Source organism: Podarcis tiliguerta, assembly GCF_965153285.1.
Source record: "Podarcis tiliguerta genome assembly, chromosome: 4".
NCBI lineage: Eukaryota > Metazoa > Chordata > Lepidosauria > Squamata > Lacertidae > Podarcis > Podarcis tiliguerta.
Window position 1 is genome coordinate 14,489,516 of NC_139537.1, and position 12,898 is coordinate 14,502,413.

The 12,898-nt window shown below is 44.1% G+C and overlaps 1 pseudogene across 1 annotated transcript; it reads left to right on the plus strand.

Moving 5' to 3' along the window:
• Positions 1-256: 256 nt before the first annotated feature.
• Positions 257-1,781, plus strand: LOC310676840 (NADH dehydrogenase [ubiquinone] 1 alpha subcomplex subunit 1-like; annotated as a pseudogene). Its single transcript has 2 exons — positions 257-546; positions 1,756-1,781. The product of its transcript is annotated as an NADH dehydrogenase [ubiquinone] 1 alpha subcomplex subunit 1-like (transcript).
• Positions 1,782-12,898: the final 11,117 nt, after the last annotated feature.

Consider the following 12,898-nt stretch of genomic DNA (forward strand, 5'->3'; position numbering starts at 1 on the left):
GTGAGAAACAGAAACTAACAGATTGGACATAGGAGGAAAAGGCTAACAGTGGCTGCTAACCTAGATGGCGATCTTCTGCAATGCGCTTCTTGAAGCCACCTGTGGGAAAGTGCAGGAGAGGAGAGGGCTGCAGAGCTCACATCTTGCTTGTGGGCTTCCCCCAGGCATCTGATTGATGATGGAGAGATTAGAAAATTGGACAAGCTGAAGGGTTGTTGGAGGAGCATGCGCAGGAGACCAGCTCTGCTTTGAGGGCAAAGTCGTGTGGCAGCTCCGCTCACTGAGAGGTCACCAGGGTCGCGGGGGGAAAGAGCCGCACAGCCGTCAGGATGTGGTACGAGATCTTGCCTAGCTTGGGCCTCATGTACGTGTGATTGGTCATCCCTGGCATGAGCACCGCCTACATCCACAGATACACCAACGGGGGCAAGGAGAAGAGAATTGATCAGAGCACCTATCAGTGGTACCTGTTGGACAGAGACAAGCGTGTGTCTGGAGTAAATCAGTACTATGACTCCAAGGGTTTGGAGAACATTAACATTAAGCGTCTCCACTCCCATCGTTCAGCCCGGACACTGAGATCCAGCGCTGAGGGCCTTCTGGCAGTTCCCTCATTGCGAGAAGTGAGGTTACAGGGAACCAGACAGAGGGCCTTCTCGGTAGTGGCACCAGCCCTGTGGAACGCCCTCCCTTCAGATGTGAAGGAAATAAGCAGCTATCCTATCTCTAAAAGACATCTGAAGGCAGCCATGTTTAGGGAAGTTTTTAATATTTAATGCTGTATTGTTTTTAACACTTGATTGGAAACCGCCCAGAGTGGCTGGGGAAACTCAGCCAGATGGGTGGGGTATAAATAACAAATTATTATTATTATTATTATTATTATTATTATTATTATTACCACAGTGCAATGAAAGCAACTTAATAAACATGTATTTGAAAAAGTGTGGAGTATATTGATCATAATCTCATGAGGAGAGAGGACAATGAGCTTCTAATACTGTACCAATAAAATTGCAATAAAGAAATAAAATACAGATTGAAATAAAGAAAGAATGAAAGTTGGACAAGCTGGGCCAGCAGGCTCTTCTTATGTTCTTATGTCATTAGTTCCCATCTAGTTTTGGGGATGAGCACAAAAACACATGTGGAAAGGAATGAATCTCTCGGAATTTTTAACAGAGGAGTTTGGCAGAGACAACTCATGTTCCTCCTACATGAGAATATTCTCTCTCTCTCTCTCTCTCTGTCTTCTCAAAATAAAAATTAAAGACCTCTCCTCTCAGCCGAGTGTTTCATTGTTTTCTCGTGTTGCTAAATGTTCGTTTGACTACTTCATCTGCCAGAGACGTTTCCCTCCCTACATTTCGATCTCCTTGTGCTGTGCCTTGCATGGAAAGTGTTTCCTAAATAAAACCTGATTGATGGATGTTTGGCGTCGTGGGACCTGCAGCCTTGCGCATGAAGGAAAACATAAGAAAGAGGCAGATGGAATCTCCGTTGCATATTGGAACTGAAAGATGCCATCTTCAATGTTGTTACACATCCAGAACCGCACTGTGCATTAGTCTTTGAATAAAAGAGGCCTAAAGCATATCAGTCCAGGCAATGTTTGCAAAAGGCAGTGGCTTGGTTGTCCTGAAAAACTGTTCCTCCATGCTCTGGACTCCATATGGTTGAAATGATGTGCTTTGTGGGCTTAGCATGTAAACAGTATTTCATACCTGCCATGCAACTGTGTTCAACATTTGCTAGTATTTGACACCTGCTATTCCATTTAGTGATGTATGGAAGTGAGAGCTGGACCATAAAGAAGGCTGATCGCCGAAGAATTGATGCTTTTGAATTATGGTGCTGGAGGAGACTCTTGAGAGTCCCATGGACTGCAAGAAGATCAAACCTATCCATTCTGAAGGAAATCAGCCCTGAGTGCTCCGTGGAAGGACAGATCGTGAAGCTGAGGCTCCAATACTTTGGCCACCTGATGAGAAGAGAAGACTCCCTGGAAAAGACCCTGATGTTGGGAAAGATGGAGGGCACAAGGAGAAGGGGACGACAGAGGACGAGATGGACGGACAGTGTTCTCGAAGCTACCAGCATGAGTTTGACCAAACTGCGGGAGGCAGTGGAAGACAGAAGTGCCTGGCGTGCTCTGGTCCAGGGGGTCATGAAGAGTCGGACACGACTAAACAACAACAATTCCATTTGGTAAGTCCTGGTTGTTGTTGTTTGCATTCATGCATTGTTCAGCCCTTTCAACAGGTGATGAAAAACAAGAGAGATATTTTTTTAAAAAGCTGATCCTTCCATTTTTTATTTCAAAAGTTTGACAATATCTACTCCCACAGCTCCAAAAAGCAGATTTTGTGTTTTTTTCCTGAAGAGCTCGGTGTATCAACATTTCCCATGCCCCCATAATTATTCCATGGGGAATGCGATTGGTTTCCGATGGTCATTTGCAATAAATGGAACTGCACTTCACTTGTCAAATAGTAACAAATGTATAACAAATACTAAGAAATATTCCATGGCAGATGTCAAATACTGCTGCATGGCACACTTGCTGGTTCAGGCGTGCAGAGGTTTCTCTTAGCAGTCCTGATGTTATCCTGAAAAAGCCTAGCTGCATAATAATAATAAAAATATCAAGGTGCCAGCTAAAAGAAGAAACTGTTGGTGCCATCCTTTTTAAAAAAATGCTTTTTATTGGTGTTTCATTTAATACAAACAAACAAAATGTTTGTTATGTATTCTGTATTCTGCTCTGGTCAGACCTCACCTGGAGTACTGTGTCCAGTTCTGGGCACCACAGTTCAAGAAGGACACTGACAAACTGGAACGTGTCCAGAGGAGGGCAACCAAAATGGTTAAAGGCCTGGAAACAATGCCTTATGAGGAATGGCTAAGGGAACTGGGCATGTTTAGCCTGGAGAAGAGGAGGTTAAGGGGTGATATGATAGCCATGTTCCAATATATAAAAGGATGTCACATAGAGGAGGGAGAAAGGTTGTTTTCTGCTCCTCCAGAGAAGCGGACACGGAGCAATGGATCCAAACTACAAGAAAGAAGATTCCACCTAAACATTAGGAAGAACTTCCTGACAGTAAGAGCTGTTTGACAGTGGAATTTGCTGCCAAGGAGTGTAGTGGAGTCTCCTTCTTTGGAGGTCTTTAAGCAGAGGCTTGACAACCATATGTCAGGAGTGCTCTGATGGTGTTTCTTGCTTGGCAGGGGGTTGGACTCAATGGCCCTTGTGGTCTCTTCCAACTCTATGATTCTATGATTCTAAAGGGCACGACATCCAAATGAAGACAAATCAGTTTTATTTCTATGTATGTATGTACATTTTGGCTTCATCAAGTTGGCCTTCCTCACTCCTTCCTCCACCACAGGTCTCCCAATTGTATTTTATGGTAAATAAAAACTAAGATCTGCTGAGGCCCGGAATGACAGATCACAACAATGAACAACTCATTATGGGTTTGTTTTTGTTTTAATCCTTTGGGGGACATTTTATTTGAACCCAGTTTCCTTCAGGCTCTGGTCTGGCGATTAGTGACTCCTTAATTATCCACCTCATTAGCTTCCTATTAATAATAAATACCAGAAGGCAGATACTTGCAATTGCACTGCTTGTTTAGGAAAGAAAGGCTGTGTATAGGCGGCACTTCTAAAATGAAAATCCCACTTGCAAAACCAAACCAAAAACCCCCCACACCAGGAGGGAAGGTTTTACCAATGCTATTTCTCTGCGGGATCATCAAAAGCTACCTTATACTGAGGACTCAGCTATACAGCTGTAAATAAAACGTTTTAAGTGTGTTTTAAGTGCAATATATGGGATGCGAGTGGCACTGTGGATTAAACCACAGAGCCGAGGACTTGACAATCAGAAGGTCAGCGGTTCGAATCCCCGCGACGGGGTGAGCTCCCGTTGCTCGGTCCCTGCTCCTGCCAACCTAGCAGTTCGAAAGCACGTCAAAGTACAAGTAGATAAATAGGCACCGCTCCAGCGGGAAGGTAAACGGTGTTTCTGTGCGCTGCTCTGGTTTGACAGAAGTGGCTTAGTCATGCTGGCCACATGACCCGGAAGCTGTACGCCGGCTCCCTCGGCCAATAAAGCGAGATGAGCGCTGCAACCCCAGAGTCGGTCATGACTGGACCTAATGGTCAGGGGTCCCTTTACCTTTTTAAGTGCAATATACAAGCCAGATTGGATTGCTTAATTAAAGGATTCTAACGAATCATTATCTATCTGAAGAAGTGTGCATGCACATGAAAGCTCATACCAGTAACTAACTTAGTTGGTCTCTAAGGTGCTACTGGAAGGATTTTTAAAATTTTTAATTTCCCCCCCGACTACGGCAGACCAACACAGCTACCTACCTGTAACGAATCATCAACTTGTTTCCAATAAGTTGCAAAGGGAATGTGCCCTGCTATTTGCTTACTAGCATGACTGAGGGGGGATAATATCAAAACAATATATCCTCTTCTATATTCCTAAAGATTCCCATAAGCTGAATTCAGAACAGATTTAAAATAGCCCTGCTTTGCACAGCTGTGGAGCTCTCTCCCACAGCAGGTCATGATGGCGAGCAAGCTAGATGGTTTTAAAGAAGGATGAGAGCGATTCATGGATGAGATGGTTATCGATGCTTCGTAGCCTTCATGTGATTTCTACTATATCAGGAATGCAAGCTGGAAAATGCATGATTGAATGCCTTCTTGTAAAAAAAACACACCACACACCTCAATTCACATTGCAAACTTGCACACCATTTGGAAGGTGATGCTAGAAACTGTTGTTCTGTAGGGCTAGCTTTCCAAAGGCAAAGGAGAGGGAAGGAGAATTCAATGATGCAAACCCCATCTCCATTTCTGATATGGTACAATCTTAAGAGGAGCATGTCATCATTGTGGAACATGCAGTTCATCTCACCAATTGACTTTGCAGATGATATCAAAGGAGGCAAAGCCTTGTTCCATTAATCGCTTCAGGAAGCTCAGATCTGAAAGCAAAATCAGCTTGATTGTGACCACGGGGTGGAGGAGAATTCCGTTCAGTCTGCTTTTGAAAGCAAATTGGCCTAATTCCCAGTTTCTGGACTTATATGCAGATCAGATTGTGGACATCTTTGAATTTTGTGATGCAATTTTGGTTAAAAATATTTTATTGACCATTTCAGAATTTCTGTACACCAGACACGTCTAACTTCCAAGAGACTGTGGTCTACTCCCACTATAAAAAAAAACTGGCATTGATCTACCCATCAAAGTTGTTGAGCTTCTTTGGGGGGGGGCAAAAGGGTTCAGTGATCAACCATGATTGACCTGTTGGACACCCCTGCTGTACACCATGCAAAGGTTTTACTATAAACCATTCTACCAGGACACTGAGGTCCAGTGCCAAGGGCCTTCTGGTGGTTCCCTCACTGCAAAAAGCCAAGTTACAGGGAACCAGGAAGAGGGCCTTCTCGGTAGTGGCACCCGGCCTGTGGAACGCCCTCCCACCAGATGTCAAAGAGAACAACAACTACCAAACTTTTAGAAGACATCTGAAGGAAGCCCTGTTTAGGGAAGCTTTTAATGTTTGATGTACAGTGGTACCTCTGGTCCCGCTGCTGCCGTGCAATTTCTGTTCTCATCCTGAAGCAAAGTTCTTAACCCGAGATATTATTTCTGGGTTAGCGGAGTCTGTAACCTGAAGCGTATGTAACCTGAAGCATATGTAACCTGAAGTACCACTGTATTACTGTATTTTGGTTGGAAGCTGCCCAGAGTGGCTGGGGAAGCCCAGCCAGATGGGCGGGGTATAAATAATAAATTATTATTATTATTACATTATAATCAAAGGGTATATACTGCTATGAGGATTTGGGGGGCGGGGTCAGTTTGGATGTTGTCCTAGGCCCCTTCCAGTTGCTGTGATCCTGTATCTGCGAGGCTAGAATGTACTGTATAAGGGGGACTCTGAAGAACAGTCCCTTTGTCAGGGTAGTCACCTTGGTCATTCAGCCAACACCTGACATCTGCATATGAAGAGTGTGAGAAAATGGATGGGCCTTCCCACGCACAGCCTCACTTGACTAAAGGTAAAGGTACCCCTGCTCGTACGGGCCAGTCTTGACAGACTCTAGGGTTGTGCGCCCATCTCACTCAAGAGGCCGGGGGCCAGCGCTGTCCGGAGACACTTCCGGGTCACGTGGCCAGTGTGACATCGCTGCTCTGGCGAGCCAGAGCCTCACATGGAAACGCCATTTACCTTCCCGCTAGTAAGCGGTCCCTATTTATCTACTTGCACCCGGGAGTGCTTTCGAACTGCTACGGGAGCGCACCTCGCCGTGGGGATTCGAACCACTGACCTTTCGATCGGCAAGCCCTAGGCGCTGAGGCTTTTACCCACAGCGCCACCCGCGTCCCTGAGTTCACTTGACTAGTGGGTGGAAAAACAATTGTCACATTTGGGGTGTGTGCTTGTGAGTTGGAAGGTGGATGCTGGAAGCTGGAGACAGAAGTATGTCCATAATACTCTATAGAGTACTATAGAACAGTCGTACCTTGGTTTTCGAACAGTTTAGTTCTCGAACGTTTTGGCTCCCGAACACCGCAAACCCAGAAGTGAGTGTTCTGGTTTGTGAACTGTTTTTGGAAGCCGAACATCTGACGGGGCTTCCAATTGGCTGCAGGAGCTTCCTACAGCCAATCAGAAGCCTCGCTTTGGTTTTCGAACATTTTGGAAGTTGAATGGACTTCCGGAACGAATTCCGTTTGGCTTCCAAGGTACGACTGTACTCTGCTGCATAACTGTATTAGATTTAATAAAGAAGTATTTTTATATAGTTATGCACATGTATGCGCTGTTACTTTAGGAAACCTAGACTGTACATGTGTGTGGGGGGGTGTATAAAAATGTTTACAATAATGGATGTAGCATGCAGGAATTGTTCATATTTTTATTGGAGCAATTTTTAAAAATAGCTTGCATCTCCATGACATCAATGAAATAAGATGAGAATTAGAGTGGGGGGGGGGGGATCTGTGCAGATCCGTTCAACACTGAGATCCTCCTCCAGTAAATTCCATCCCTACTGATAAATGAGCCGATTCCAAATTGAGACATTGGGAGTTCATTTATCCCTAACGCCCGCAGGCTAGTTTGACCCTGCTTGTATTTAACATTTCTATCTTGAAAACTTGCAAAAGTGATATGCTTGTTCTTTCTCTCCTCCCCCTTTACTTTCCTTTTCTTGCAGAAGAAATAATTTCTCTCTCTCTCCCTCTGATCTAGTTAAGCCACCCCCATGGTCCCCAAACATGTTTCAGACAAGCTTGGGATGATTCTCTGGTTTTATGATACGTTTGGAGCAGCCACCTGTATTTCCCGACAATAGATTTTATTTTCAGATAGCTGAAATTGTTTGCAATGCATTTTCTTCATAAAGCCACATAAGGTCTTCGAGGCAGAAAAAGTGCAGGTCTAGACAGAATTATCTCCGGAGCTGAGAGCTGTGCAGCTAAGGGTGTCCATGGAATTTAAAGCAGATTCAGGGGTGGGCAATATAAGCAGGAGCTTGGGAAATTCTTGCTGGTTCTGTGAGAAGTTGTTAGGAGGGTGGGAGGGAGGAAAACCACTGACACAGAATTCACTCCCAGCTGGACCACACAGTCTTCAGACTGCTATGGGATGCCAACAGAACCTGGAATGCTTAGGCAATGGCTGAGGACCTAGCACTCAATAATAATAATAATAATAATAATAATAATAATAATAATAATAATAATAATAATAATTTATTATTTGTACCCCGCCCATCTGGCTGGGTCTCCTCAGCCACTCTGGGCGGCTTCCAACAAAGATTAAAAATACATTAAAATGTCACACATTAAAAACTTCCCTGAACAGGGCTGCCTTCAGATGTCTTCTAAATGTCAGGTAGTTGTTTATCTCTTTGACATCTGATGGGAGGGCGTTCCACAGGGCGGGCACCACTACCGAGAAGGCCCTCTGCCTGGTTTCCTATAGCAACAACTGATGACTCCACAAAGCCATCCTGTGGGAAGACCATGGTAAAATATGAAGTAACTGAAGAGCCACAGTAGATCATTAAAGGTAGAAGTGGAATAGACTGATCAATGGATACAGTGCAAGATACATAAAGGTAAAGGGACCCCTGACCATTAGGTCAAGTAGTGGCTGACTGTGGGGTTGCGGTGCTCATCTCGCTTTATTAGCCAAGGGAACCGGCATACAGCTTCCAGGTCATGTGGCCAGCATGACTAAGCCACTTCTGGTGAACCAGAGCAGCGCACGGAAATGCCGTTTACCTTCCCGCTGGAGTGGTACCTATTTATCTACTTGCACTTTGAGGTGCTTTCGAACTGCTAGGTTGGCAGGAGCAGGGACCGAGCAACGGGAGATCACCCCGTTGTGGGGATTCGAACCGCCGATGTTCTGATCGGCAAGTCCTAGGCTCTGTGGTTTAATCCACAGCGCCCCTCTTGTCCCTGCAAGATACATATATATGGCCTAATTCAGAGGTCAGCAAACTTTTTCCCCAGTGGGCCTGTCCACTGTCCCTCAGACCTTGTGGGGGGCTGGACTATACATATATTGGTGGGGGGAATGAACGAATTCCTATACCCCATAAATAACCCAGAGATGCATTTTAAATAAAAGGAAACATTCTACTCATGTAAAAACACGCTGATTCCCAGACCGTCCGCGGGCCAGATTTAGAAGGTGACTGGGCCGGATACAGCCCCTGGGCCTTAGTTTGCCTACCCATGGCCTAATTGGTTTGGGAGTTTGACCATGGTAGATTTTTGTAGATTATATTTTAATTATATTGTATGGGATGAGCTGCCCTCTCTCACACAATGGTACCTTGTTTTGAGTCCGAGATCCATTCCAGAGCCCTGGATGCTTGACAAAAGGGACACTCGACAAAGCGCTGCTCTGCGCACGTGCATGGAACGGTTTGCGCTTCTGCGCATGTGCGAGTGGCAAACCCGGAAGTAACCCATTCCAGTAGAGAGCCAGTGTGGTGTAGTGGTTAAGAGCGGTGGACTCATAATCTGGGGAACCGGGTTCGCGTCTCCGCCCCTCCACATGCAGCTGCAGGGTGACCTTGGGCCAGTCACACTTCTCTGAAGTCTCTCAGCCCCACTCACCTCACAGAGTGTTTGTTGTGGGGGAGGAAGGGAAAGGAGATTGTTAGCCGCTTTGAGACTCCTTAAAGGGAGTGAAAGGTGGGATATCAAATCCAAATCCAAACTCTTCTTCAGTACTTCCAGGTTTGCTGAAGACGTTTGCCAAAATGGACGGCTGATGGGGCAGACGTTTGCAAAGGTATTACTGTATTTATACCAGCCCTTCAGTTGCATCATTCTCTGCTACTCCCTGTTACTATGTAATAAGTTGCTCTTGAGAGATTGATTAGATGCTTTATCCTTATTTTACACTATCAATCAGCTTCAGAAGCTGTTTATAGCTTTTGTGCAGGACAAAAGCATCCCAAATGATTCCTTAATGGTGATGTGACATTTGATGAATAATCAGAGGATTCATTTTTACTGTCATTCTTTTTTTGGTGGGGAGAGATGGGGACAGAAAACAATTTGCAACAGAGAGATAACTCAGTTGCTGATGGCTTATAGTTCTGAACCATTTGCAGATTTCGCTTCTTCCAATATATGTTCTGGTGTGGGGAATGCAGAAGATGGGAGAAGGTGGCAGGAAAAATGGTGAGCAATGAGTGGTCCAAGAGGGAGAGGAAAGGTTCTACAATTTCTGCAAAAACAAAACAAAAGAGGAATTTTCAGCTTGGTAGCTATCTGTCGTCAACAGAAGGGTTCATTTTGTTCAATGACATTTTAAACAATTGGGCGGGCACTATTTAAAATCACCAAAGTCACATTGTGGCTAGAGTGTTCAGGTATAACACTTAACCCCAGAGGCAGATATAGTGCTGTATAGAAGTTGTTAGACTACAGCTCCCATCATCCCCACAGCCACCATGCACAATGGTCAAGGTTGATGGGAGTTGCAGTTCAACAACATCTGGGGGCACCCGGTTGGGGAAGGCCACCCAGGGACTTACCACTACACAACACTGGTGGCTGAGCCAATTCAGAAAAGAACCTTCTTGCTAATTTTGGGATTAAAAAACAAAACAAAACTTTTTCATATTCTTCCTCAGCTGTGGGAGAACTTCAGCCTGCCTCTGGAGAATACTCAAGAAAAATAGCCTCTCCAGTTTGCTTTCACCTCTACACTTTCTAGAAATTATTAGTTTGGATCAGCCATTCTGCTTTCAATAGTGTTTTGCAGCCTCCACTGATTTAAGCAGGGATGTTGTAAAAGGTTACTTAAATTGCAAAATAGAGGTGGCTGCTAGATTGAGGATGCCAATTTATGCCTTCTTACGTAGGAGTAAACCCAACTGAGCTCAGTTGGACTTTCTTCTGAATAAATACGGATAGGATTATTATTATTATTATTATTATTATTATTATTATTAATTGAATTCTTATACCAACCTTCATCTGTAGATTTCAGGGCAGTTCACAAGATAAAAATTCAAGATAAAAACACAAAACACATAATGAAAACAATAAAAACCACAAATCAATACCTCCACCTCCTTCCACAAACATATTTAAAGGATTTAGGATGTTACATTGCTGATGCAACTTAGGCTGGATCTAGACACATCAAAAAACCATTACAGGAAAATGCATTATAAACCTCATAATGGGAAATCACGAAAGACCGAACTCTACCGCGCCATCTGGTGTCACAGTGTTATAACTCATTTAAAACACTTTTTTTTTGGACTAATGTAGTTGAGTCCTTATGCCACATTCAGACCACATATTTAAAGCACTATGATACCACTTAAAATATTTGTGACTTCCTCCCCAAAGGATTCTGGGAGTTGTAGTTTGTTAAGGGCACTACTGATAGTTATTGGGAAACCCTAATTAATATAATTAATTAATAATGAATAATTAATATAATTCCCAGAGTGGTTTATCAATCAACCCCTCTTTCCCATGGAGCTCTGCGAATCGTAGCTCTGTGAGGGTAAAAGGAGTCACTCACAAATGCCTTTCAGCCACCTGGAAAATAAGATTTTCCTTTCATAATTTTTGGTGCATTTTTTTTCAGATGGCATGGTTGGGGGAAAAATGCAGGGCACAATTTCAGTGCAACACTAGAAATTATGGAGTCGTTTGAAGAAACAGGAGTCATTGGGCTGGGGCTGGGGCAGGTATTCTGATCTGTATACGCTTTTGGTTCGCCCCACAACCCAAAACAGACACAGACATTTCCCCACAATTTGTAATCCTGTGTCTTTCCTGTTACAACTAACCAGGGTGAGTGCTATTCAATTATATCAGACATAGACTTTTTCTTTCTCAACATGAACTCATGGCTTCAGTTTTATCCTGCCATGATAATGGGAAATGTTTGCGACCGTGAAAAATAACATCCACGCACCTTTTCAAAATGGGACTTCTCACCAGTAATCATCATTATTCATATTCAAACATATTCCATTTTTTCCATAAGTAGTCTAACTGACAACTTACCTGAGGACTATTTAGAACACAGACACACATCTAAACATCTTAATGTGTAAAAATACTGGCAATTAACTGCAAACGATTTGAACCACTTAGTGCTTTTAGAGAATGACCAAATGGATTTTCATTTCTTCGTGCCTGTTTTGCACCAGTTTAATGAAAGGCACTCACACAATTAGAACAATTTCTTTCTGTTATAAACATGACAGCAAATACGACCTTTTGTGGGATAATTTTTGATAATTAGCACTGCCAACCAGTTTATTTCTGGAAGGTTGTTATATAAACACACATGCAAGTCTTTGGAAATGTAACACTCTCTTGCAGCTTTGTAATCCAAATTGGAAAAAGCAACTTTCCTTCCCAACAGTGTCTGTTTAAGAGTCTGAAGTTGTGGTGATGGCAGGGAGGTTGCGGGGGTGAAATTCCCTTTGAGGGGTTCGATACGGAAGCGCAAACCAGATTTCCAGTTAGACAGACTTTTATTCAGTAATGCATTGCAGGTCAGAGTCCAAAGAGTCTGAGACGATATTCTATTAGCACACCCCTATATAAGGGGGGGGAGAGGTGTTACCTTGGCTGTTTATTCTCTAGCCAATCACTTTGTGCCACTTACTATCACCCCATTACCTCACTATCTTTTCGTCCAACCACAGTCCTTGAAAACAGTCACCCAACCCAACTCCTTTCCTCTGGACTCTTTGCATCGTACCTGGAGCTGCTTTTCACTCCAACTAAGGCCCTCCATAACTGGTTCTTACTAGTTTTGTGTTCAATCCCAGTCTAAACCACAGAGCCTAGGACTTGCCGATCAGAAGGTCGGCGGTTTGAATCCCCACGACGGGGTGAGCTCCCGTTGCCCGGTCCCTGCTCCTGCCAACCTAGCAGTTTGAAAGCACGTCAAAGTGCAAGTAGATAAATAGGTACCGCTCTGGTGGGAAGGTAAACGGCATTTCCGTGCGCTGCTCTGCTTCGCCAGAAGTGGCTTAGTCATGTTGGCCACATGACCCGGAAGCTGTACGCTGGCTCCCTCGGCCAATAAAGCGAGATGAGCACTGCAACCCCAGAGTCAGCCACGACTGGACCTAACGGTCAGGGGTCCCTTTACCTTTACCTTTAAGACCCCCCATAACTGGTTCTTACTAGTTTTGTGTTCAAGCCCAGTGCCGGATTTACGTACAGTGGTGCCTCGCAAGACGAAATTAATTCATTCTGCGAGTTTTTTTGTCTTGTGAATTTTTCGTCTTGCGAAGCACGGTTTCCCATAGGAAATGCATTGACGGTTTTAAGAAAAAGGCGCAAGACA